At 39.4% G+C, this 25,408-nt stretch overlaps 1 protein-coding gene across 18 annotated transcripts in view; it reads left to right on the top strand.

The window, feature by feature from the left end:
- Positions 1–25,408, top strand: part of AOPEP (aminopeptidase O (putative)) — a 372,968-nt gene that overhangs the window by 146,734 nt on the left and 200,826 nt on the right. The gene's annotated exons all lie outside the window — the stretch shown is intronic.

The following is a 25,408-nucleotide window of genomic DNA, read 5'->3' as shown; positions in this document are numbered from 1 at the left end:
ATTGAATTTAGGGCCTGCACGGGTGGATAATCCAGGATAATCTCCCCACCTCAAGATTCTTAACTTAATCACCTCTCAAAAGACCTCCCTTTCTTCCTTATGTATTTATTTATTGCTATATGAGGTAACATTCACAGGTATCAGGAATTAGGATGTAGATATCTTTTGGGGGGTCATTTTTCAGCCTATCACAGGCTCCGTTTTTTCCAAATGAATCCACTAAACATCATGGCTCCTATATCTTCCATATCTCCTGTATCTTCTTTTTCTCCTGACGTAATCTAAGTGTTAAGAGCATAAACATATTAATTCAACACTAATTTATTTAGGACCTCCTATATGCCTGCCACTAAATTCTGTGGCTACAATAATGAACAAATAGATATGGTCCCTGTCCTCATGGGGTTTATAGTCTTGTTCGGGAAATGGAAATTAAACCAATACTCTGAAAAATATAATACCACAAACTGGTCAATGCTATGCAGAAGGAGTGGCTCCTGACAAGGTCTTAGGGAAGGTCCATCTGAGGAAGTAGTGTTTAAGCTGAGATCTGAAGGATGGTGAGAAGTGAGCATGGCTAGGAGTAGAAAGAAGAGCATTTCATGCAGGGAGGGACAGCCTGTGGCTGGAAGGAACTTGGAACTCTGGAGGACCTGAAAGAAGTGTTGGTAGGACTTAGGGAGCTGTGGGAGGATTGGGGTGAGACAAGGGGTCAGACTAGGCAGGGCCTTCTAGAAATCTGAGCTTCATCCTAAGTGTATTGGGAAGACTATGGGTTTAATGCAGTGGCAGGGTGGGAATAGGGATGGGCATGACATGATCTGGTTTGTGTTTTTACAGAATTACTCTGGCTTTTTGTTAGAGAAGGGACTGACAGAGACAGGAGTGGTGGCAGTGGGATGTGAGAGCAGAGGTTTGGCCATAGTCCAGGCAAGAGGCAAAGGTGGCTTGGACCAGGGTGGAGATAGTGATTGTGGGGAAAATTGGAGAGATTCAAGATATGCTCTGCAGAAATGGCAGAACTTGAAAGTTTTATGTGGGGGAGTTGTGAGGAGAGGGAGGTGTCAAGGATGACTCCCAAGTCCCTGGCTTAAGCAGTGAGATGGGTGAGGGTACCACTGATGAAGGTGGGAGGACAGGAAGAGCACACTTGGAGGAAAGACTCTGAGTTCAACTTTGTATATGTTAACCTTTAAGATGTCACTTGGCACAGTGCCTGGCACAGAGCACACCATAAATAGTAGCTTCTATTTCAGTCAGTCATTTCAAAATCATAACTGGCCTTTGAGTCAATAGACTTAGGTTCTAGCTCTGACTAGGCCACTTTAGATACATAAAACTCTCTGGGCATCAGTGCCCTCATCTATAAATCGGAGTTGAATTAGATGCGTTTTTTGCTCCCTTTCAGCTTTAATATGCCTGCAGTGCCGTGAAATTCTTTGGTCCTGACCACCTGGAATGCTACTCTGGCCAGTTGGATCCCCTTCAGAGAGGCTGATGAACTAGAACTCTGCGTATGGGTGGCAGTTTCTGGGGGAAGCTGACGCAGAGGGAGGTCTGGCCAAGGCAAACTGTGGCTAGTGAGGAGGCCTCATGACGAAGGGAAGGATGTGGTTTGAGGAGAGCAGCAGCTGCTGCTGTCACCGAATAAGCATGAAATTCACTAAGCTTCGGAGGAGGAGACTGCAGCCAAGGATGGCTGCCTGTTCATTGGCAAATTATTGTGATTTGGGGCATATGGAGAAATGGTGATGGGCAGAAAAGAAGATGAGTGAAAAATCATATTTCCTTCTTTCCTGTGCACTCCTCTGTAGTTAGCATAGAGTCATGGCTGGAGCCAGAGTGGGTTAGGGGTAGATCATCTCCAGACCAACTCCCTTCATTTACAGAGAAAGAAACCAAGGTCAACAACAATCGCCACGGTGGCAGAGCCGGACCAGCAGTCAAAGCTGCTCCGCACTTTCCTGCCCCACTGGGCTGCCAGCAGTGACTCCTGCGAGCCATTTGAGGCCCAAGTGTGGAAAAGGGGTCAGGTTTGGTTTCATTTGCCTTAGTCGAGACCCCAGAGAGATTATTCACTCCTCCTAACCTCCAGATAGAAAAACACTTTCTGCAACTCGTTACGATTTGGGCCCTCTCCTCAGTCAGTGTTTTATTAGTCACTAGTAAACCTGGCTGGGCCTTGATCCATAGGGGTCCTTCTATTTTACTGACCTCATCTGGGCTCCCCAGTTTCGGAATGCTTACTCTCCCGAAGCATGTTCTGTGATTGAAGGCTCTGCCCGAGTCTTTCATTAGATTAGACAGTGCCCTTTTCCCCAAAGGTGTTGGTTGATTTAAAAAAAAACAAAACAGGGCTTCCCTGGTGGCGCAGTGGTTGAGAGTCCGCCTGCCGATGCAGGGGACACGGGTTTGTGCCCCGGTCCGGGAAGATCCCACATGCCGCGGGGCGGCTGGGCCCGTGAGCCATGGCCGCTAAGCCTGCGCGTCTGGGGCCTGTGCTCCGCAGAGGGAGAGGCCACAGCAGTGAGAGGCCCGCGTACCACACACAAAAAAAATAATAAAAAAATAAATAAAATAAATAAAAAAAGAAAACAAAACTGAACGACTTTGTTTATGAGGAGCAGCTGAAAGGAAACTTATTGGGAAAGATGCTGCTTCATCCTGTGATTGTGGTTAGCTTGTGAGTAATCGAATTCCCTGGCCTCTTCTTTGGAAGCAATGACTGGTCAGTCTACGGCTTTATTGTTATTTCAGCAACGTAGGAGGCGGATCACACTACCTCTACCTAACAGTTTAATTTTAAAAGCCCCGTCAGAGGGTGCAAGCTAGACTTCGTACGTGCCTGTTGCAGAGTAGGAAGCACATTGCTCTAGAAGTCACTACTGGGCTGAGATCTGAGCAGGATCTCTAAAGAAAAGCAAGGGCCTTGGGCTGAGGGCCTACGTAGTCGGCCCTGGGGGAGCCATAAGCAACATCAGGTGTGTGTGATATGCAAGGCAGGGAGAATGTGCAGCAGAGATTCATCTCCTAAACATGGGGTGAATGGTGAGGTAAGCCATCCTTTACGAGGACTGAGAGACCACATTCTGGGAAAAGGGAGGGCTCTGTTTCTAGAGGCCACACATCTGGTTGACCTCCTTCCAGGCTCCTTGAACATGCTGTGCTCATTACTGAAACAGTGGTTTCCCTGCTGTTGGTCCCCACCCTGGGGACACCCAGCTAGTTTCCAATGACTCTCCAGGTTCTGCCCCTCCTGAAGGGCTCACCTCAAGGGCCAGCTCCTCCCTGCAGCCTTCCACAAGAACCCCAGTCCCCATTGCCCCTTTGGTTTCCGAATTCCTTCCATAATTGCCATCTCACTTCAGTTTCACTTTTTGTTCTTTGCTGCTGTGTGCTGTTTCCTCATTGTTTCCTCTTGGTGGGTGTCTTGGGGATGCAGGTATTGGCAGTCCATGAATGTTCTTTTCCATCGGCTAAATCACTAACTTGTTAAGGATAAAAACCTGGTCTTGAATTTCTTTATATTTTCTTATAGTATCAGGCTTAATTCTGAAGACAAAATACGTGCCCACAAATACAGTCGGCCATCCTTATCTGTGGATGAGGAGGGCCAACCTTACTACGCCATGTTATATAAGGGACTTGAACATCCATGGATTTTGGAATTGGTGAGCATCCTGGAACCAATTGCCCACAGATATTGGAGTGTGACTGTACTTGCCTACTCATTGAAAAGAGTTCTCAGTATGTTTATCAAACAATAGATTTCAAAAAGGCATATGTAAAGTCTACCTGTGCCTGTTTTTCAAATTATTTTCAAAATCATATCACTATTTGATTTGGCTGCATGTGAGAGAAAGCTCAAAATAATAATGCCTTAATTAAGGCAGAAGTTTATTTCTTTCTCCATGTTAAAAAAAAAAAAAAGGCAGAGGTAGAGTCCACGGTGGAGCGGGACTCCACAGGGCAGGAACCCAGCCTTCTCTCTTGCTGCTCTATGATCCTAACATATGATTTTCATTCTCAAGGTCAACTCCTAGATTTTCAAGGTCAACTGATAGTCCATAATGGCTGTTTGAGCTCCAGCCATTACATGCACATTCTAGGCAGCAGGAAGGAGAGCGGGAGGAAGAAGAAGGGGCAAAGGAGCCCCTCACACAGGCTGTCTTTCGAGGAGCTTTCCAAAAAGCTGTTGTTAAATGTTTTTGTTTACATCTTATTAGTTCACATCTAGTACACCTAGCTGCAAGGGAGGCTGGAAGATGTAGTCTTTATTCCAGGGGGCCATGTATTCAGTGGAAACTTAGGGATACTAAAAAAGAAAAGGGAAAACAGCTAGAGACTCTAACACATAGGATCAATTGGATAAAGTGAAGTACATTGAAATAACTGCATCTTTTTAGCTTTATCTCATCAAACCATTCATGAATTCTTCAGAGAGCCACTCTTTGCATCTATTATGTGTCTGACACTATTCTAAGTGTTAGAGATAGAGCAGAGAACAAGACAGATGACTTTACTCTCAGAAAGCTTACAATTCAAGTGAGGGAGACGACAATAAACAGAAGAACAAATAAGTGTACAAGATAATATGAGATAAGAGTGAGTACTGAAAAGAAAAGAAAATCACTCGCCTTAGTTGGTTTAAAAAACTATCCATCTATTGAATATGCGTAGAGTTATTAATTACATGAATGAAACATTCAGTCTCCTTCAAAGCTATTTTGGTTTCTCTTTTGGATTGTGCCTGTAAATCTATGAGCTTTTTAGGGGGAAAAATGCATTAAAGATTGCTTTGCTGGACCGTTTATAAGAGGATTTATTTAGACTGGAAAGTTTTAAGCCTACATTTCTAAAAAGTTTATATCTGGTGTATATTTATATTAATTAAGGTTTTATTTATATAATGTAAATGCACATTTTTCAGGAGCCATTTATTTAAACATGTAAAGACCATTAAGAAAAGTGTTGTCAGTAATAGAAGAGATTTCTAATGGTATGTGTTTAATAAAGCTGCATAATTTATAAAATACTTAGAAAAATGTTAATGTTTTATACTCTTTTCCCAGGGGAGGAATTTTTATTTCCCTACATTTCACACACAACAGTATGATTCAGTTTTTAAAATTTTATAATATGTTGCCGTTAGAGTCAGATATGTCTTTACAGAGGAGTTTTTGTTTGTTTGTTTGTTTTTAAGTGAACAGAACAAAGAGCCATCAGTGACACTCGTGTGGCTTTGATTTGATGTGTTTTATAGCAGTCCAAGTTGATTCCTGGAATCTTGTAGTAAAATTGCTTCAGGATAAAGGGGTATTTTATGAAATTTTCATTTTATGATCCTTTCATTAACCCGTGCTTGAGTAACTTTCTAGTTTATCATATTAGTTTTTAGCTATTTTGATCCATGGCCTGTCATCTCTTAATTATGGTGAAGAGCACAATCTGGATAAGAAAGATAAAATCCATATTGTTTAGAATATCTTTAAATAAGAAGTCCCAGAGAACAGTTCTTGATTTTACACATAGAAACGTTAATCAACAGCAATAAACTGTGTGCTGACGACATGTTGAAAACAAACCAGAACTTAGGAAAAAACAGGAAATTGGACCAAACAACTCTTCCTAGTAACAGGTTTTATGTGTCTTTGTTAAGATTATCACAGCTTGTTTTAATTCTTTGTCAACTTCCTTTCCAAAATTTGATGTTATATTTCTTTGCAGTTTTATATACAGCTTTCATTTAATAAGCACTTTTCACTTCAAACTGGATTCCTGTAATAGAGGAATTGCAAATGAAAGGAATCTATAATGAAATTGTAATGCTGCATATTAATCCATAGGCAAACTGGTGTTATAAATTTTCTAATTAATGAGTCTTTTGCCAGGATAATACTTAAACAGCCTTCTAGTCCAACTTTTAATTGGTAACATTATCTGGCATTTTGTAGAATGAGAATACCTTTTGCTTACCATTCTTAGACTTATTCTTATATTCTTAATTTTAAACTTGACCCTTTGTTGCCATCGTAATGCAAGAAACCATTCCCATTTAATCCGGGACAGCTGCATTTGTTTAGATACTATATGCTTAAATTCTCACAGAAATCTGACCTAAAATGGACAGATGTTTGAACTCCTATGTAAAAATCTATTCTAAACACTCTGGGCTACTGCTAGACAGGAATGCCAAACATTTCCAACCACAAATTATACTTGATAATAACCACCTTAATAGCAGAAAGCAGCAGACCCCCAGTTCCATTACATGATCTGGAGGAAGATAACAGGTCTTTGGCATTTTACCTTAGATTTGCTTTATTTATGGATGATTAATTCCAGTGCAAATTGCATCATTGTGAAACTTAGAAAGTATTGGGTCTTATACAGAAATTCTCTGAGCACAGAAATTTGTCCTCTCTTCTCCATGTAACTGGGCCATAGCAGAGAATCGCTGACTGTGAAGCAGGAGCAAGCCAAAAACCGGGCAGGCCGAGTACACAAAAAGCCACATGGCTCGAGGAAATGGACACTCGTCTCCTTTTAAAGTTTCTGGAATCGACGTATTCCTGAAGAACCATTTAAATAAGCTCACCAGCATGTTTTACTTTATGAAAAGTGGGGCATGCCGGTTGTGAAATGGGAGCCCTGAAATGTGACACACCCATCTTAACCCGCTCAGGGTTTTTATTCGATTCTTCAAGCCTTAATCCTATTGCCTCTCATGCACAAAGGACATGCAGGGCTGCTCTCTGATGATTCTGCCCAGGCCTCCTGGCGTTTGTAAACCAAGTCTTGAATTTTACAAATAAAGCTTATTGGTTGATGAAAAATAGAACAAGCATCAGTGAAGCCACTTTTCAAAAAGAATATTTCCGATTGTTTACTTTAAGAAAAGCCCTTCGAAGAGATGAATGACTTCAATCAGTTTTTAGAATTTTAGGATTGTTTTTTAAAGCAGCTCACTTGAATATGCAGATTTTTGGTGTGAAGCACATCAAATATATGGCTTTTTAAAACCAAACATTTGGCTTTACAAATAAAGTTCATTGATTGATTAAAAATATAAGCAAAATCAATATAACCACTGTTCGAAACGGATTTTTTAAGACTGTTTATGTAAGGGGTTTTTGAAGGGTTTGTTGCTTCACAATCGGTTTATACAATGTGAAGATTTCTTAAAAGCAACTTAAATAAGTCAAAATTTTAATGTGAAATGCATTAACCTTATTTCTGGCCATATGTCCTTTGGACATAGATCTAACCAGCAAAGTTATGGTGCTGATGGGAGTTAATCTCATTGTAGTGAACATGAGCCAATAACACATTAGTCCATATTATATTATATACTTTTCAGTCTGCGGCCTGCTGTTTTGATTAGATTTAGTTCCTACCATTCAGATTCGAAACAGCAAAGTCTTCCTATTACAACCTATCAAGTTTATAAAGCCTTTCTCTAAAATTTTGAACTGTTTAGATCTCCATTACTTACACAACTTTATCCAGTGTAAAATTTTATCTCTACTGTAAAATCAGACAGGATATTTGCATCCATCCATTTCTGTTCAGTAATACTTGCTACTTACAGGTGGTGAACTGTCATCAGCACAGTCTGCCCCATGCTGCGGTGGCCTGGAATGTCTAGTCATTTCGATTTACAGAACAGTTTCACTGGGGGGTCTGCTTTCAGAGGTCACTTCAACATCAACCTCGGCAGTCCACACATAAGTCTGCCTGTTCCACACGACTGGCGAAGGAAAAGAAAATATTTTATCCAAGGCATCCTCCCTACTTTCTTTTCTGGGTCTAAATTCTTTGACTCTACCTTAAAAGAGTAATGGCATTCACCTCATATTCTGAAGAATGGGTTTATTTTTCTGTCTGATTTCCTGTTCTGTCTGACTCTTTTCCAGTCGTGGAAGGCACCTGGCCTTTTAACCATGATGGCTGAATGCTCCCCTTCCCACCACCTCATCCCAAAGAAAGGAATGGCACTAGGTCAGCACCCCTTATCATCCTTACCAGAGTCCTCCCAGCTCTGAGAGGATCTGTTCTGACTCAGAACATCAAGGAACGTTCTCTTGATGAATGAACCTTGCTTCTTATGTACCAGTGCATTGACTTCCCTGTAGCTGGGTAATTTAAGTCACTTGCCTTTCATTGCAACCATGTCAAAGTATCAAATAAAGCTATAACATCAGACCAGCCAGGAAAATGAGAGCCTGGACAGTAACATGTTTATAATATAAATCCTTCCTGTTTTCTCAGCCCTTGCCCCATGGCTGTTTTACGTTCTACAGTCAGAAAACTCTGGAGATTTGCCTACAGACAGTGGCCACCAAATTAAGGATTTGTTGGTTATTTATTAAGGAAAATTACAAAGCTCAAATAAATGAGCCCACTGCTGGGTAAAACAGTGGACCCAAATCAGTCATTCCCAAGATCCATTAGCATTAATTATTATAACAACCAGGATAGACAGGCCTTGGGTCACTCATTTCCCAGGAAAGCAGTCTAGAGGCTGCAGATGACTACTTCTTCTTTCCAGATCCAGATAGCTCAGATGTACTCCAATTCACCAGTGTGGGGAGGACAGTTAGCCGGGGCTAAGAATACCTGTGGGTCCCTTGATCTTGAGGACGAGCTTTCTGACCTTGGAGAAAACCTGTTTCAAAACATTGATTTTTTTCAGTTGTTATAGTTACACATCACGTGTCTCCTAAGCTTTTGAGCCACTTGAGTAATGTTTGTGAAATGTTTTTGTTTTTGTTTTTGTTTTTTTGCGGTATGCAGGCCTCTCACTGTTGTGGCCTTTCCCGTTGCGGAGCACAGGCTCCGGACGCGCAGGCTCAGCGGCCATGGCTCAAGGGCCCAGCCGCTCCGTGGCATGTGGGATCCTCCCGGACCGGGGCACGAACCCGTGTCCCCTACATCGGCAGGCGGACTCTCAACCACTGCGCCACCAGGGAAGCCCTGTGAAATGTTTTAAGTATGATAAATAAAGGTAAAACCAGTTTCTAACTGGAATTCGAGGAGGAGCCCCAGGGAGTTACTGACAGCCCAGAACTAGGATTCTGTGCTCCCCTGTGTTGAGTGTGCACTGCTGAGCAGACACACACACACACACACACACACACACACACACACACACACAGACATGCTGTGCTCTCAACCTGTCTCTCTCTTCCTCTCTCTCTTTCTCAAAAGAGTATTCAAGGTACCTTCACCAAAATGTATAACCATATCTACTTACTGATATTTGGGGAAAAGGTGGTTTCAGAAGAGAATGTGATTAACATTGCCACATAACATTAGGAGGTATATATTCCAATTAAATTTCCTCTTTCTCTTCAGAATGGCACAGACTTAATAATTTTTCTTTTCTTCAAAGTGTGTCTTCGAAACTTACACTTCCTAAAATGCTGTTCAGGAGATACACCTAAATACAGATACTATCAATTAAATGAACACTCATTTCAGACTGTTAGAAGCATGCTTCCTTTGGGGGAGAACTTGGTAGTTAAGTGTTCTCTGGACTGGCTACATAATTCGTGGGGCTCTGTGCAAAATGAAATGTGGGGCCCTTTATTCAAAGGCAGGGAAAAAGGTTGTAACATAGAGAGATTTTTCCTTTTTTCCTCAGTCTCTCTCTCAACTTCTTATGGTATGTTTTATTTATCATTTATTAATTTTAAGTAAAGAAAAAATTTAAAGATTAAATTATTAGCATGAATTTTACAACACATCTCTATATTATCAAAGTCAATTTTAAATGCAAATGTAAGAATATCTAACTCATATGCAGAGTCATTGAAATGAGACAATTCTTCGTAGATTGTACACACGTGTATTCTTTCTTTCTTACCAGCACAGTGGAAAGCCTGCACAAAACTAACTCACTGTTTTTATTTAACTTCTTGATACATGCACTTTCTACTTTTGTCTTACTGATGAGTAAAGGAAAACTAAAAGGAAATGAACTATAGGTTGCCCTATCTTTCCTTTTCCTTTATGCCTTTTTTCAACATACATGGTTGGCTAATATGGAGAAGTAGCAGGAATAAGAAATGATGTGATAGGGTTTTTTGGTTGTTAGTGTTTCTTAGAACACTACTGCTTTCTTTCTGCATTTGAAGAAAATTCTGGTTCAAATGGAAAGCAGAGCCTGTCAGGCTGTCAGCAATTCCACTTACTCAGTCTTAGACATAACACAGCTACCTTGTACTCACTTTGGGTCTCACTGAACCTCCCACACGTTGTGGGTCTACCAGAAGTCTTTGTTCACGGGCACTGCGACTGCTGTATGTGGACAGGGTGGGAAGGAACAGTGGCAGACACACATAATGCTTGTAGCTCCTCTGTTTATGCACACACTCCGTTGTTCCATCGGTCTTCACTTACACAACACGGGTTCAAAGACAACACTACTAAGAATTTCAAGACAGTGACATTAAACCAACCACGAGGAACACTTGTGTGACTGACTACACAGGTCACATGCTCATGAAGCTGGCCCTGAGTACTCTGTACCTCCTATGTAGACTAAGATAGCTGACCTCCTATGTAGACTAAGATCCTAAAAGGGATAGGGCTTCATGCTTCACCTGCCTTATCTAGTTTTGCCTGCTGGGAAGGTCTTGAGAGCAGGAATGAGCCAGAGGCTGATGCTTCCACCTTGACCCAGATTGCCCTTGCTCAGCCCCTATCAAAGAGTTGTCTCAAGGCAGGCCTTCTCCCCTTTAGCTCAGCTCCCTCTTATCTAACCCTCCCCTAATCTCTCCCCACTCAACCCAGTGAAATGGAAATGAGGGTTGCTAGGATCCATTTCATTATTAGTAACAACTTACCAATATTATCGAACAGACTTCTCTCTCCTAAGTCAACAATTTTGTGTCATAGAACTGTTCTTATTTTTAATATTTTTTTATATGAAATATCACAGAAAAATAAAGAGATTTAGAGAATTACATATTATCTGGGTACCCATCATCCAAATAAGACCTAAAATATTACAAATACAGTGGCGGTTCCCTGTGTTACCTTCCCCAACTTCATTCCTCTTCCTGCCCCTCCCTCCAGCAACTACTATTATTTTTTATTCTCCTGCATATCTTTATTTTGTTACTTCATATGTATGTACTCTTAAAACATGTATTTAGTACTGCTTGTCGTTTTTTAAAACTTAACTGTGCACAGTATCATTTGGTACACATCCAGCAGCTTGTTTTTTACTCTCAACTGTATGTTTTTCAAATTTGTCCATGTTGTTATGGCACTAGCCTTGGTGTCCAGTTTAATTTTCTGTTTCCGAAGTTCCAAGTTTGTGATCTTGTAGGGAGTTGTTGATTATTATTGAATGCCTTATTTCTAGCTAGGGTGGGTTTTATATGGTGATTAGCCTTTGAAGCTTTATTTAACTGAAAACTTGTTTGGAGACTTGAGTCATCAACCCTTATCTGTTTCACTGGGTTTCCATTCAGCCATTGTCTGGGCAAAATATGTGTTGGAAAAGTTTACTAGTGTCTCTTGGCAATCATTTGCTGTGCGGTGGCATAGCCATGTAGAATGAAGTGGGTAATGTTTTTTTTGGTTACACTGTTTACCTTCAAATTAGATTGAATTAGTATAAAAGGAAGCATGGTAGAGATGTAGAATCCAAGCCAGATAAGGCTTGTCTTACCCAGAAGCAGAATGAATGATTACTCATCTATAGAAATGTCATTTGAGGACAGCCTATCTGCTGTGAATATCTCTCCACAAATTATTCTTTTATATAATCATTGCCCAATCCCATTATATGCATTGCTTTTTAGAGTCACCCTTTGATATGAGTGACATGATCAAATTGATTTCTCTAACAGGAAAGATGGGGCAACGTAAGGGTACTTGGTGCTTGGGCAGGGGAGGGGATTAAAGCCATGGATTTTTTTGAAAAAGGGGAAGGAATGGTCAAAACATGATTTTTTTTAAAGGAGAAGAGTACAGAGAATTAATAATAATCGCTTCCATTTCTAGAATACTGCTCAGCACATGCCAAGTGCTTTACATATATTCAAATACCATTCAGTTCTCACAGCAGCCCTGCAAAATAGATGTTTGTTTTATCATTTTGTAGATGAGAAAAATTCAAAGACATTAAAACAGTTCCCTCAAGGTCCCAGAATTGGTAACGGAAGGGCTGGGATTGGACCCCAACGTGGCCATAGAGGCAGGGTTCTTTACACACTCCAGCAAACCAAGCTTGCTGATGCCACAGTTTAGCAGCAACTCAGCTTTGCCATAGACAGGAATCATCACTGGTGCCTGGCACAGGGTGATGACTGGATGTATGCTGTGACTTTTGTGGATAGGGAATATATAAATTGGATGTGGGTCAGCTCAGTGGGAAAAGAAGTAGAATGTTAGTGGTTATGTGGTTTCTAAGGAAGAGCCAAAAAAACTAAAAAGTCACTATGATTTGGGTTTTTACAGATCCGCCTTTGGCCTCAAAGGATCACTGCCCTATTTGAGGTCTGTCTGTGGCTGGCTGGCCTTCTGAGGGGTGGTGGGACCATCACCCGCCTCTCTCTGCTCTCCCGGGCTAGGCCAGAGTACACTCCTCCAGCAGTTAAATAGTGTTTTTTCTCAATGCACGAGGTCGGTCATTCCTTTCTCTCCAGCCTTCTCTCAACCTTCCACCCCTACTCTTCTGAAACATGGGCGTAACTCCCAATTCCATTCTCTGAAAAGGTCTGTACCCTGGAGTGCATTCTGGCGCCCCACCCTGACACCATATTTTTGAGCCTGTGTCAGCAACCTTTCTCCTCACTCTCATTATAGTCTTTTCATATGACCTTGATTCATCTTGCTATCTTTAGGTTTGCTCCCTTAACCGTAGGCACAGGTAATGCCACGACTCAAGTGATCACTTTATCTTCAGGTCTCGGCTGCTTTTCAGCCTTTCTGTTTTAAGTGTGTCCTTTATTTATCATCAACCCAGGAAACTCTTTGGGTTGATGGCGTAATTTTCAGACTTCCTGACATCTGAATGCGGCACATACACACCCTCCTTAATGCTGGCTGATTTTAATCTTCTCGGCCACAATAAATCTGACGCATACCTCAAGCCAATGGCATGCTTGCCTTGATATTTTGATCCATTTTCCTTTACCACAGAGATTGCTTGATTTAAGAAAGTAGCTCTGGCATGCACTGTTTTACTAACATTGGAGTGTCAAATTGGCATTCCAGCACACTTGGATTTCTGTACCCTTTTATTAACCTCATCATTCCGGACTTAAAAGTATTTCACCTATCTGATATTTGCTGGTACTGAAGATCAGTTGGTTTTTTTCCTTGTCTTGTATCTCATAGAGTAATAAGAAATATGACAGGTTGAAGATTTTTCCTACTAGTTTTCTATTGTCCAACAAGATACCTATCTATAGGAAGTAAATGGTTCTGATGACAATAAAAGTAGTACCTAGAATTTCCATTTCATTTTTCTTCTTTTCTTCTCTGGGTCTCATCTGGATGACATTTCTCTGGATATTTGAATGAGTGATCCTCTAAGTAGGGCATGTGTTTAAAATAGATTTATGGCAGGATAAACAATAACACTTCCTGATAAGGTCTAAATGAGGGTACTAATCATTCTTTAGTTTTGTTTTTGTTTATTTGGTTTTTAAAGGGCATCTATTCAACTCCCTCATTTGACAGAGGAGTAAACTGAAGCCAAAAAAGGTTGACCTACTCATGATTACTAAGCTAATTTATGACAGAAGTGGTCTCAGACCCACGGCTCATGAGTTCGTATACTCAGAACCTCTAGGAGGAATTCTGAAACCTTACTTCCACATAATATTGGGTCACTAACTGATGAAGCAATAGAAATGCCTCTTTGAGGCAAAAGTTCTATATTCCATTAGTTAGCTTCTTATAACCCATGTGTCTCCTATATTCTTGAGTAAAAGAGCTTAACTATCTAAAACTCATTTACCTCAAATCCTGTTATCCCCAAATGAGGCTCTAACTTACTTCCATGAGATATGTCGACCATCCTACTCCATCAGTAACTATTTGTTAAGTTTATACAGTATGTTTTTCAAGACTTAGATGTGATGTTCCACGTCCTTGAGTAGCTGCCTACTCAATTGGAAAGAAAAGACGTGAAAGATGAACAAACAGCAATAAAGTACTAATTGTGTGGTACCAGTCATTGGTGCCGCAGAACTTTAAGGGAAATAAAAATCACTGGAAGTTGGAGCAGTCCAGAGAGGCTTCTAGAGAGGTTTCTCACTTGCAACATGGTTAAGGTTTTTTACAAAGTAGTAAGACAGGAGGATCTGTCAGAGAGGTACCCAGAGGCCAGGAGAGACAATAAGAACAGGAAATATATCCAGAGGCAGTGAGTTATAGCACAAATAAATAGAGGAGGAGAGCAGAGGTATAGATGATCCAAAGAAAAACCAACAAGGAAAGGGTGGGAAAAGGAACTGGGGGTGGAGGGTGAAATGGGGAGGAAAAAAGATGAAAATGAATCACCTAATTAATGGGTGGGAATGCTGGCTGATGGTTTCCAAGGGCACTATTTCTAGTCCAATTATCTGTCAAAAATGCTTTGGCTTGGTGTCCAAAGGAAACTTAGGAGAAAACTCCCTACTGAAATACTTGAATGCTTTCCCCAAACCTCTACTTTTATTTCTCTTATTTGAAAGAATATAAAAGAAAGTGTTATACCTTTTGACCAAGAATATAATTTTAAAGTTCTGATTCTTGAGTTTTTTGGAATTAACATATGTGAGGTGTGGTCTTTAGTTCATCACCTTGGGAAACACTTGACATCTTTGGAGCCAGAGTATATAACTTAATAAATTACAGTTGCCTGGGTGGTTAGGAGATAACTCTGAAAACAAGTTCGGACTTGGGCCAAGTTGGAAGAAAGAACAAAGAAGAGGAGAAATCTCTGCTCTGCATTTCACTTTTCTCTCCTTCCGTGTCTGGTTTGTACATAAGAATTTATCAACCTGGAGAAGCTGAGCAGTTATCTGTGGACCATAAAGAAAAAATTTCATTTTCTTTATTCTGTTTATTATACTCACATATTTAATACATATTTATTGACTTAATAAAAATGAGAAAATGCTTAGTATAATTTTTTTCAAACAACATCTTTGAAACAGTAATATATTATTCTCTGTTTCATCAGCATGCTATAAAAAGATTTAGGTAGTACATGATATATATATTTTTTCTCTTTCTTTTTTCCTTTTTTTTGGCTGAGCCACGCAGCATGTGGGATCTTCCCCAACCAGGGATCGAACCCGTGCCCCCTGCATTGGGAGCATGGAGTCTTAACCACTGGACTGCCAGGGAAGTCCAGTATATGATATATTCCCAACATAATTCAGGTCACAGCCACTGTGACAGTTATAGCCACTGTGCTCGGTGAAGTGAGAAGATTATAGGTCCTACTCTCAATGGAGGATACATAAACTATTAGTAGTTGATTGACTACATTCCTTCTTGTGTGCAGCCTGGATGTAGAATACAGCTTCTCTTCAAAAAAAGAAGGAATGGGGCTTCCCTGGTGGCGCAGTGGTTGCGAGTCCGCCTGCTGATGCAGGGGACACGGGATTGTGACCCGGTCTGGGAAGATCCCACATGCCGCGGAGCAGCTAGGCCCGTGAGCCATGGCCGCTGAGCCTGCGCGTCCAGAGCCTGTGCTCCGCAATGGGAGAGGCCACAACAGTGAGAGGCTTGCGTACCGCAAAAAAAAAAAAAAAAAAAGAAGAAGAAGGAATGGGCATGTAAAGAATATGAGGCTTATATTTTATTTTGTGATCCTGGAGAAATGTGGTTTCCCTGTAAAACTAGATAGAAAAAAAGTGAAAAATGGTGATTAGAAATTTTCCTGTTATAGTTCATTAAATACAATTATAAAAAACATTTTAATTGTATTAATACAGTTCTCCAATATTACCATCCAGGCAGCACCTTGAGCATTCTTAAAGGCATTGCTCAGCTACCTACTCCCTTCTTTTAATCCCAGAAAAGTCCTGATTATTTCACATTCTTTTACAAGAATATCCTACTTTTGGTGGTTTTAATTTTTTTTAATTGATTAAAACAGCAACCAAATGAATATTCCTTTTTAAAAAAAGAATAACCACAGGAAAATTGAGTTACTTTTATAATGATAATACTTTATACAGATCTGTGGTCTTTCATCTAAGAACTTTCAAGCACTTTTCAAATGTCGACTCATCAATCCATAACACACTTAGAAGATTGGGCAGTAGTTCTGCTTCTGTTTGATTTCAAAGCACTCACTGTGTCCTAAGGTCCAAAGACATGTGGACTCTCCTTTTTTCTTTTTCCTTTTTTACTTCTTCTTTTTTTCTCTTCTTTTTTTTTTTTCTTTGTTAAAGGCCAGAAGAAATATGGCTTGGTCCCAACCCACTAGGAACTCAGTGTGATGAAGGAAGGAGCCATGGAAAGGTCTTCAAATTCCCAATAACACATGCTACAACTTAAAAACCAGAGACAGAAATCTCTACATATTTTGAAGTGTCCACAAAGGTACTCAGTAGACTACGAGTCCTAAATTATTCCAAGATACAGAGGCAGACTTGCTTTGCTGAACTGACATTTTAATCAGTATTTTTCAACAGGACAACTATGTTACTTATAATATTTCTTCCAAAGGTGAATTGATGCCTTTCACCTGTGTAGGGAAGGAAGATTAAGGATGGATTCTTTTTTTTTTTAATAAATTTATTTATTTATTTATGTTTGGCTGCATTGGGTCTTCGTTGCTGTGCATGGGCTTTCTCTAGTTGTGGTGAGTCGGGGGCTACTCTTTGCTGTGGTACACAGGCTTCTCATTGCGGTGGCTTCTCTTGTCACAGAGCACGGGCTCTAGGCATGCTTCAGTAGTTGAGGCACGTGGGCTCAGTAGTTGTGGCACACAAGCTTAGTTGCTCCACGGCATGTGGGATCTTCCCGGACCAGGGCTCGAACCCATGTCCCCTGCATTGGCAGACTGATTCTTAACCACTGTGCCACCAGGGAAGTCCCAAAGATGGATTCTTGGCTGAAGAATTAATCTATAAATATTTCCCAGGCCAAGGATAGGAAAATAGGCTGCCAGTAATTCGAAGTTTTATGAAGTATCCATTAAGATTTTGTTGATTAAAAGTCTCAAGACTTAGCCATTTTTAGACAATAAATAGGCTGATTTCCTTTGGTAGGTACAATTCAGTGGCCTTTCTAGATATTCTTCAAGTTGTTAAGGTGGAGAGCGGGGTTGGGGGATATTTTTCAACTCAAGGGCTGTATTTTTTCACCCACATGTTTTTTAATTACTCCAGTTCAAGAATGGTGTGAGAATACTGTTTATGAGTATGGACCTTTATGTATGAGAATAATCAAGTTATAGGAGTAAGATACTTCTAAGTATCAGAAAAATATGTTTCTTTCATCTGTCTATCTCTCTGAAACAGTTTCAGTTGATAGCAGAAGACATGAGTTTAAAATGTTAAACAGGAGTTAAGTTTGAAACAGAAATCAGAGAAATACTGTGTGACATAGTAAAGACGATATGGAGAGGGTGCGAGAGGAGACTCCACAGAACGATGGTACTGTGGGTCCTCTGTGCCGGAAAGAGTTTCTAAAAGCTGGGATTCAGGGCAGGCTTCTGGCTACTTCACTCCTCAGGACTACACTCTAAGATGGAGTCGCTTCATGGAATGCCCCCACATGGAATTGCACGAGGCGCATCCCTAACTCATGCTCAACTGCTTTGGAATGCAAAGAGTTGACTGAATCTTCCCTATGACCCTCTGTCTTCATCAGCACCAAGCAAACCATAAGCCTGGGGAGAAGTCTTTCTCCTCTGGTTACAGAGAGAGATGGAGAGAGGAAGAAACCATGAAATACCTTTTAATAATGCTGTTTACTTCTTCCTTTGTCTCAAATTCCCTCCAAGTTAAGGATGCCTAAGTAAGGCTTTGAAATCCAAAGGCAAGATAGCTGTTCTACTAGCTAAAGAATGAATTTATAAGGAATTGGGTGTGGCAAACCAACTCAACTGCTGGGAGAGCCGAAGATGAGATTCTGTTAGCTAGTAGGGGCTTTCTGACTGAACACATATTTAGGTTAACTTAGAGTTATCACCAAACATGAAACACATGTTACTAATCGGTAGAGAATTAGAGTAATGTCTAGCAGAGAGTAATGTCTAGCACAGACACTGGAACCTGGACTGCAGCACGCTCACCCAACCTTGCCACTTGTTTGCTGTGTGACCTTGGGGAAGTTGCTTAACATCCCTGCACTTCAGTTTCCTCGTCTGAAAAGTGAAAACAATATTACTATGGTACCTATCTCACAGGATTGTTAAGGTGAAATGAGTTAATGCACAGATAGCTCTTAAATCAGGGACTGGCACAAAGTGGATATTATAGTAATAACTGCTGTGATGATGATGATGATTTTGTACTAAAAAATGTAAAAATACTTTGTATTTAGTTACCTGCTGACATTCAAATGGTTGAAGGGGAAAAAACATGGAGGAGTACACATAGGAAGGTTTTATGAGCTGGGCCTGGTCCTGGCTAACATTACTCCTACTCACATTCCACTGGCTAGAACTCAGTCACATGGCCACATCTAACCGCAAAGGAAGCTGGAAAATACAGCCTAACACTGGGAGTCCAGGAACAAGAGGAGAATGTAGATTTTGCTGAGCAAAAGTCTCTGTCACAGCCCTAAAACCCATCGAGAATTTCCTAGCTGTTTCTCTCTTTTACGATATCATGTGGGTAAAATACATGTGCAGTGATCATATTTTTGCTTACTGAACATTTTATATGTGGCCTGAAAATTTTTTTTTCTGATTAGTGCAAGCTTTTTCTATGAAAAGTCTTACAAAATCATAAATATTAAATTCATTTGGTTGTATATTTATTTATTTATTATAAATTTGTTTTTATTTTTGGCTGTGTTGGGTCTTCGTTGCTGTGCACAGGCTTTCTCTAGTTACGGCGAGCAGGGGCTACTCTTTGTTGCAGTGGGCAGGCTTCTCATTGCTGTGGCTTGTCTTGTTGCGGAGCACGGGTGCTAGGCACACGGGATTCAGTAGTTGTGGCACGTGGGCTCAGTAGTTGTGGCTCGTGGGCTCTAGAGCGCAGGCTCAGTAGTTGTGGTGCACGGGCTTAGTTGCTCCGCGGCATGTGGGATCTTCCCAGGCCAGGGATCGAACCCATGTCGCCTGCATTGGCAGGTGGATTCTTAACCACTGCACCACCAGGGAAGCCTGGTTGTATATTTAAAGAGTTACTTTTATTTAACAGGGTATCATTGTGCAAAATCAGGACAGTGCCAGAAGTTCTGAAACACATTCTCCATTCAGTAACAAACAACTGACCCATCGTTGTAAAATCCACATTCACTCTATTGGCTCAGCAGCCAGGGTCAGTGTCAGTACAACCTGAGGTTAGTACACTTGAAATCCCAAAGTGTTAGTGAAAATTAAAACCACAAAGCATTGGAGGAAATTGAGAGGTCTGGATGGAACACAGGGGTCACAGCAATTTAAATTTTCTATTGTCTGATGAAAAAGCTACCCCAAAGGAGAGGGAGAAGTCATGTGCATCTGACAGGTGGTGGGCCATGGAATTTCCTTGGCACTTTTTAAAGTACACAAATAAAACATAGCCAAGGGCCAGATGCTCTTTGCTTAATGTGTAAACACTTCTGAGAAGACGTCCACAAACTAAATTTGTAAAAATCCAATTTTAATGCTTTAGAAAAGATACCTGTGTAACTGAGCCATACAGAAAAGGTTAAAATTCTGTTATATTCATGTGGTCTATAAACATTTACTAATTTTCTTGATGTAGATTATCCTACCAGTTCACGTTACCTATTTAAGAAAGCAAACTTGTGATAATTTAAAAAATCCAAAATAGAAAATTTTTTTCAAGTTTTCTATAAAAAATATGTTACTTTTAGAATTAAGAAAAGTAAAAAGAAGATGGTATCATGCAAGATTTTCTTAGGAAAGGGGTTTAGACTGATTTCCTACAGTAGGATTGCTCTTTGTTTCTTAGCACTGTTGAATTATTAGGGGACAGTGGAGACAGTTTTATAAAGGGTTTATGTAACATTTTAAATTAAGTTCATGAGTCTAAAATCCCAGTAGCTGCAATTATCTTTAGAATCCCTTAAAGCACCCACAAAATATACTGTATGTGGATTTGTTTATATAAATCTATTATGTAATATGAATATGTAATATAGACTAATGTATAATCAATGATGAAATGTACATGCAAGTGTTGTCTCATGGTACTACTTAAATTATTATTAGTTTTTTTTTTATTATGAGTGGGTATGGCTTAGTTCATGAAAGTTATATCCATGCAAGATGAAATTCTGTGATACAGAGCAACAAGCACTAGACTTGATTGAGTTGGAAGTCCTGGCATTTTATGATCTTGGTCAAGTCATTTGATCTTTCCAGGCTTTACCTCTGTTACCTATAAGATGAGGCTTATACTACTTACCTCATAAGTTCTATAAAGAGCAAATGAAATGATGTAAACTCTAACGTACTAAACATATTAAGAGGTCCCCACTAGGTTGACCCCACCAGTGTCTGGAGGGCTGGCACCATGTCAGTCTTATTGCTATTGAAACTTCATAAGTTTCTGCCGGAAGTTACGTTGGATGACCAAATCAGTGAGATAGTTCAGTCCTGTGTTCCCTGCCCTCGTGGCAAATACACTCAGATGGACCTATGCACAAGGCATTGTTAATGTATCTGATGTAATGAAGGCAAATTGGGCTCTTTTCTTGAACTTCAGCCTGTACAGAGAGAAGCTAGGCTGTGCATGTTTACGTGAAATAAGCCCATCGAGAAATCCAGTGTAAACACTGGAAGTTTCCCTCAGTAGGCAGAGAGCAGTGGGTTTTATTGGGAACAGATTCATCACGCTGTTAAGTTTTCTAATTATAAGGCCACTGTTTGCTTTAACTGACTATTGAAAATATGTCTGTTCACCAAACTTTCATCTTCTTCCTAATAGTACATCTTAGAAAGAGCATTATGTTAATTACAGTAGCATATAACTAACTTAAATGACAAGGAAAGGAGTAAAAATGAAAAAGAGCAAGAAAATCTATCCATAACAGGTGACGTGTCAACCAATTAGAATTTTACTCCCTTCTCCATAAGATGAGACTTTAAACATTTTTGGCCATAGTGCTCATATAATGTTAACCTCTCATAGAATAAATTGAGACCATGCACGTGTTGTATGTGTGGGTTTATTTCAAAATAATTACAGAGTCCAGGAAGTTGCAAAGAAATGTACAGGGAGGTCCCATGTACCTATTACCCAGCCTTCCCGAGTGTTAACATCTTGCATAACTATAGCATGATGTGAAAACCAGGAAATTGACATTGGTACAATCCACAGAGTTTATTCAGATTTCACCAGCTATACATGTATCCATTTCTCTGTGTGTGTGTGTGTATAGCTCTATGCAATTTTATCATGTATGTATCATGGTACATGACATGTAACCACCACCACAATCAAGATACTTACGTATACCGTCACCACAAGGCTCCCTCATACTGTCCCTTTTCAGCTGTACCTACCCCTTCCCCCATCCTTAACCTCTGGCAACCACTAATATATTCTTTCTATAATTATTTCACAAAAGTTATATAAATTGTATTATACAATATGTATCATTTTGAAATTAGCTGTTTACACTCAGCATAATTTCCTTGAGGTTCATCCAAGTTGTTGTGTGTATCAATAGTTTATTCATTTTTATGGCTGAGTAGAATTCTATGGTATGGATGTTTGTTTAACTGGTCACCACTGACAGACACTTGAATAGTTTCCACTACTTGGCTATTACAAATAAAGCTTCTGTGAACATGCATGTCAAATTTCTGTGTGAAAATAAGTTTTCTCTTTTTTTTTTAGTATAAATTTATTTATTTATTATTTGGCTGCGTTGGGTCTTCGTTGCGACATGTGGGCTTTCTCTAGTTGCGGCGAGCAGGGGCTACTCTTTGTTGCAGTACACTGGCTTCTCATTGCAGTGGCTTCTCTTTGTTGCAGAGCATGGACTCTAGGCATGCAGGCTTCAGTAGTTGTGGCACGCAGGCTCAGTAGTTGCGGTGCACGGGCTTAGTTGCTTCTCAGCGTGTGGGATCTTCCTGGATCAAGGCTCAAACCCATGTCCCCTGCTGGGATCTTCCTGGATCAGGGCTCAAACCCATGACCCCTGCTTTGGCAGGCAGATTCTTAACCACTGCACCACCAGGAAAGTCCCGAAAATAAGTTTTCATTTCTTTGGATAAATGTATAAGGCAGTACAATTGCTGAATCACATGGTAAGTCCATTTTTAGTTTTAAAAGGAACTGCCAAACTACTTCCCAGTGAGGGTTACCATTTTACATTCCTGCCAGCAATATATAAGTGATCTAGTTTTCCCATATTGTCTCCAGCATTTAGTGTCATCACTTTTTTATTTTAGCCAATTGGATAGGTATGTAGTGATATTGCATTATGGTTTTAATTTGCATTTCTCTAATGCTTAATGGTATCGTTTCATGTGCTTATTTGCCATATGTATATCCTCTTCAGTGAAATGTCTGTGCATGTCTTTTGCCCATTTTCTAATTGGATTATTTGATTTTTAATGTTGAGTTTTGACAGTTTTCTGTTTCATTGATTTATAATCTTTATTATTTTTTTCTTTCTCCTTGCAGTGGGTTTATTTTGCTCTTCTTTTTCTAGTTTCTTGAGTTAGGAACTTAGATCATTGATTTGAGGTCTTTCCTCTTTTTGAATATAAAGAGTGTTACAAATTTACCTCTGCCACTGTTTTAGCTGTATCCCACAAACTTTGATATATGCATTTTCATTCTTATATTTAAAAAAAATATCCTTTGAGACTTTTTTTTTGACTGTTCAGAAGGATGTTGTATAATTTCCAAGTGTTTGGAGATTTTTCTAGTTTTGTTCCATTATGTATGATTTTCAGTTCTTTTAAATTTGTTAATATTTGTTTTGTGACCTAGGATCCATTGTGGTAAATGTTCCCCGGGTGCTTGAAAAGAATATGTATTCTGCTGTTGTTAGGTAAAGTGTTCTATAAATATCAGATTAGATCTTGTCGGTTGATGGTGTTTGTTCAGTTCTTCTCGATCCTTGCTGATTTTCTGTCTAGTAGTTCTATCAATTGCTGCAAGTGGGGTGTTAAAGAAACCAACTGCAGTTACGGATTTGCCTACTTCTCCTTTCAGCTTTATCAGATTTTGCTGCATGTACTTTTATTTTTAAGCTCTGTTGTTTGGTGCATACACATTTAGGATGGCTATAACTTCTTTTAGAATTAATACTCTTTCTCTCGTACTTTTCTTTGCTCTGAAGTCTACTTTATTTGATATTAATATAGTCACTCCTACTCTTTAAATTCATGTTTGCATGATATATCGTTTTTCTACTCTTTTACTTTCAACCTACCAATGTTATGTTTGAAGTGAGTTTTTGTAGACAGTTGCTTTTGTAGTTGAATTGGGTTTTGTCTTTTAATTGACATATTTAGACCATTTACAGTTAAGTATTGACATAACAGGGCTTAAATCTGACATTTTATTTGTTTTATGTTTGCTCTTCTGTGTTTGTCATTCTTCTGTTTTTTCCTTCCATTCTGATTATTTATAATGTTTTTAAGTATATTGTTTTTTCTAGGTTTCGTAGTGGTTTCTCTAGGTGATACCATTTACATATGTCACTTATCACAGCCTACTGTTGTTGACATTTTATTCCTTCAACTGCAGTGCAGAAACCTTACATTTAGGTCCCTTTACCCTTCCCATTTTTAAGATATATTTTGTCTTAAATATTTCATCTACATACTTTGAGTACCACATCACATGGTATTATAACTTTGGCTCCAACCATAAAATATGATTAAAGAAACCTGTGAGGTGAAGAATAGTCCATTACATTTACTTCTATTTTTACCCATTCTGTTCTTATTTCCTTTATGAATCTCCCAACCTTCTTCTGATATAATTTTCTTTTTGTTGCAGGAGCTTCCTTTAGCCATCCTTTAAGAGTAGATCTGCTAGCAACAAATTCTCTTAATTTTCCTTCACTTGAGAACGTCTTTATATTCTCTTTACTTCTGAAAGGGAGTTTCACTATATACAGCATTCAGAGTTGATATCTCTTTCAATACTTGAAAAATATTGTGCCACTTCGTTTTGGCCTCCATATTTTCAGATGAAAAAACCACTGTCATTTGAATGGATGTTCCTTTATGGATAATGTGACACTTCTTTCTGATTGTTTTCAAGACTTTTTCCTTCTCTTTGATTTTCAGAAGTTTAGCAGTGCTGGGTCTTGGTGTGGACTTCTTTGGGTTTTTCCTATATGGGATTTGCTCAACTTCTTGAAACTGTAGGTGTATGTCTTTTGCAAAATTTGGGGAGTTCTCAGTCATTATTTCTTTGAATACTTTTTCAGTTCCACATTCTTCCTCCTCTTGTTCTGAGACTGTAATGATATAAACGTCAGATCTTCTGTTATTTTCCCACAGAACCCTGAAGCTCTGCTTATTTTTTCCAATCTATATTCTTGCTGTTGTTAAAACTGAGTTAAGTTTATTGATCTGCCTTCAAGTTCACTGATTCTATTTTCCATTATCTCTACTCTACTCATCAGGCTCATCCACTGAGTTTTTATTTTAATGATTGTATTTTTCAACTCTATAATTTCCACTTGGTTCTTTTTGATAACATCTTTTTCTTTGCTCAAATTTTCTATTTTCTTATTTATTTAAAGATACTGTTTAATTGATTGTTTAAGCATTTTTTGATTACAACTGCTTTAAAAACCTTGTGAGATAATTCCAGTATCTGACTCTTCCTGGAATTGGCTCTTCTGGAGGAAAATTAATGATCCAAACCTCAAAACTTTTTGAAGCCAGTGGTGAACTGATTGAACTACAGCTGCAACAAAAACAAGCCACTGTTTGACTACAGGTTATATTGACTTAGCCTGACAAAGGAAAGAGCATACCTTTTCCTGGGGTAAATATTATCTATTTTAGTCTTTTTTTTTACCCTCAGCTGAGTAAGCAGAAAAACAAACATGAAAGAAGGAAAGGTGAAGAAATAGGAACATGTGACCCAAAATCAAGGAAAAAATTAGTCACTAGAAGCAGACCACCAAAAACCCAGATTTTGGAATTAGCAGACAAGGACTTTAAAATAACTATGATAAATATGTTAAAGGATCTAATAGAAAAGGTAGACAATAGATGGGGAATATCAGGAGGAAAAAAGGAAATGCTAAGAAAGAACTAAATGGAAAGTCAAAAAAAAAG

Source organism: Tursiops truncatus, chromosome 6 (genome assembly GCF_011762595.2).
Source record: "Tursiops truncatus isolate mTurTru1 chromosome 6, mTurTru1.mat.Y, whole genome shotgun sequence".
Lineage (NCBI taxonomy): Eukaryota > Metazoa > Chordata > Mammalia > Artiodactyla > Delphinidae > Tursiops > Tursiops truncatus.
Note: the sequence above shows the minus strand (reverse complement) of the source record. Positions and strands in the feature narration are given on the sequence as shown.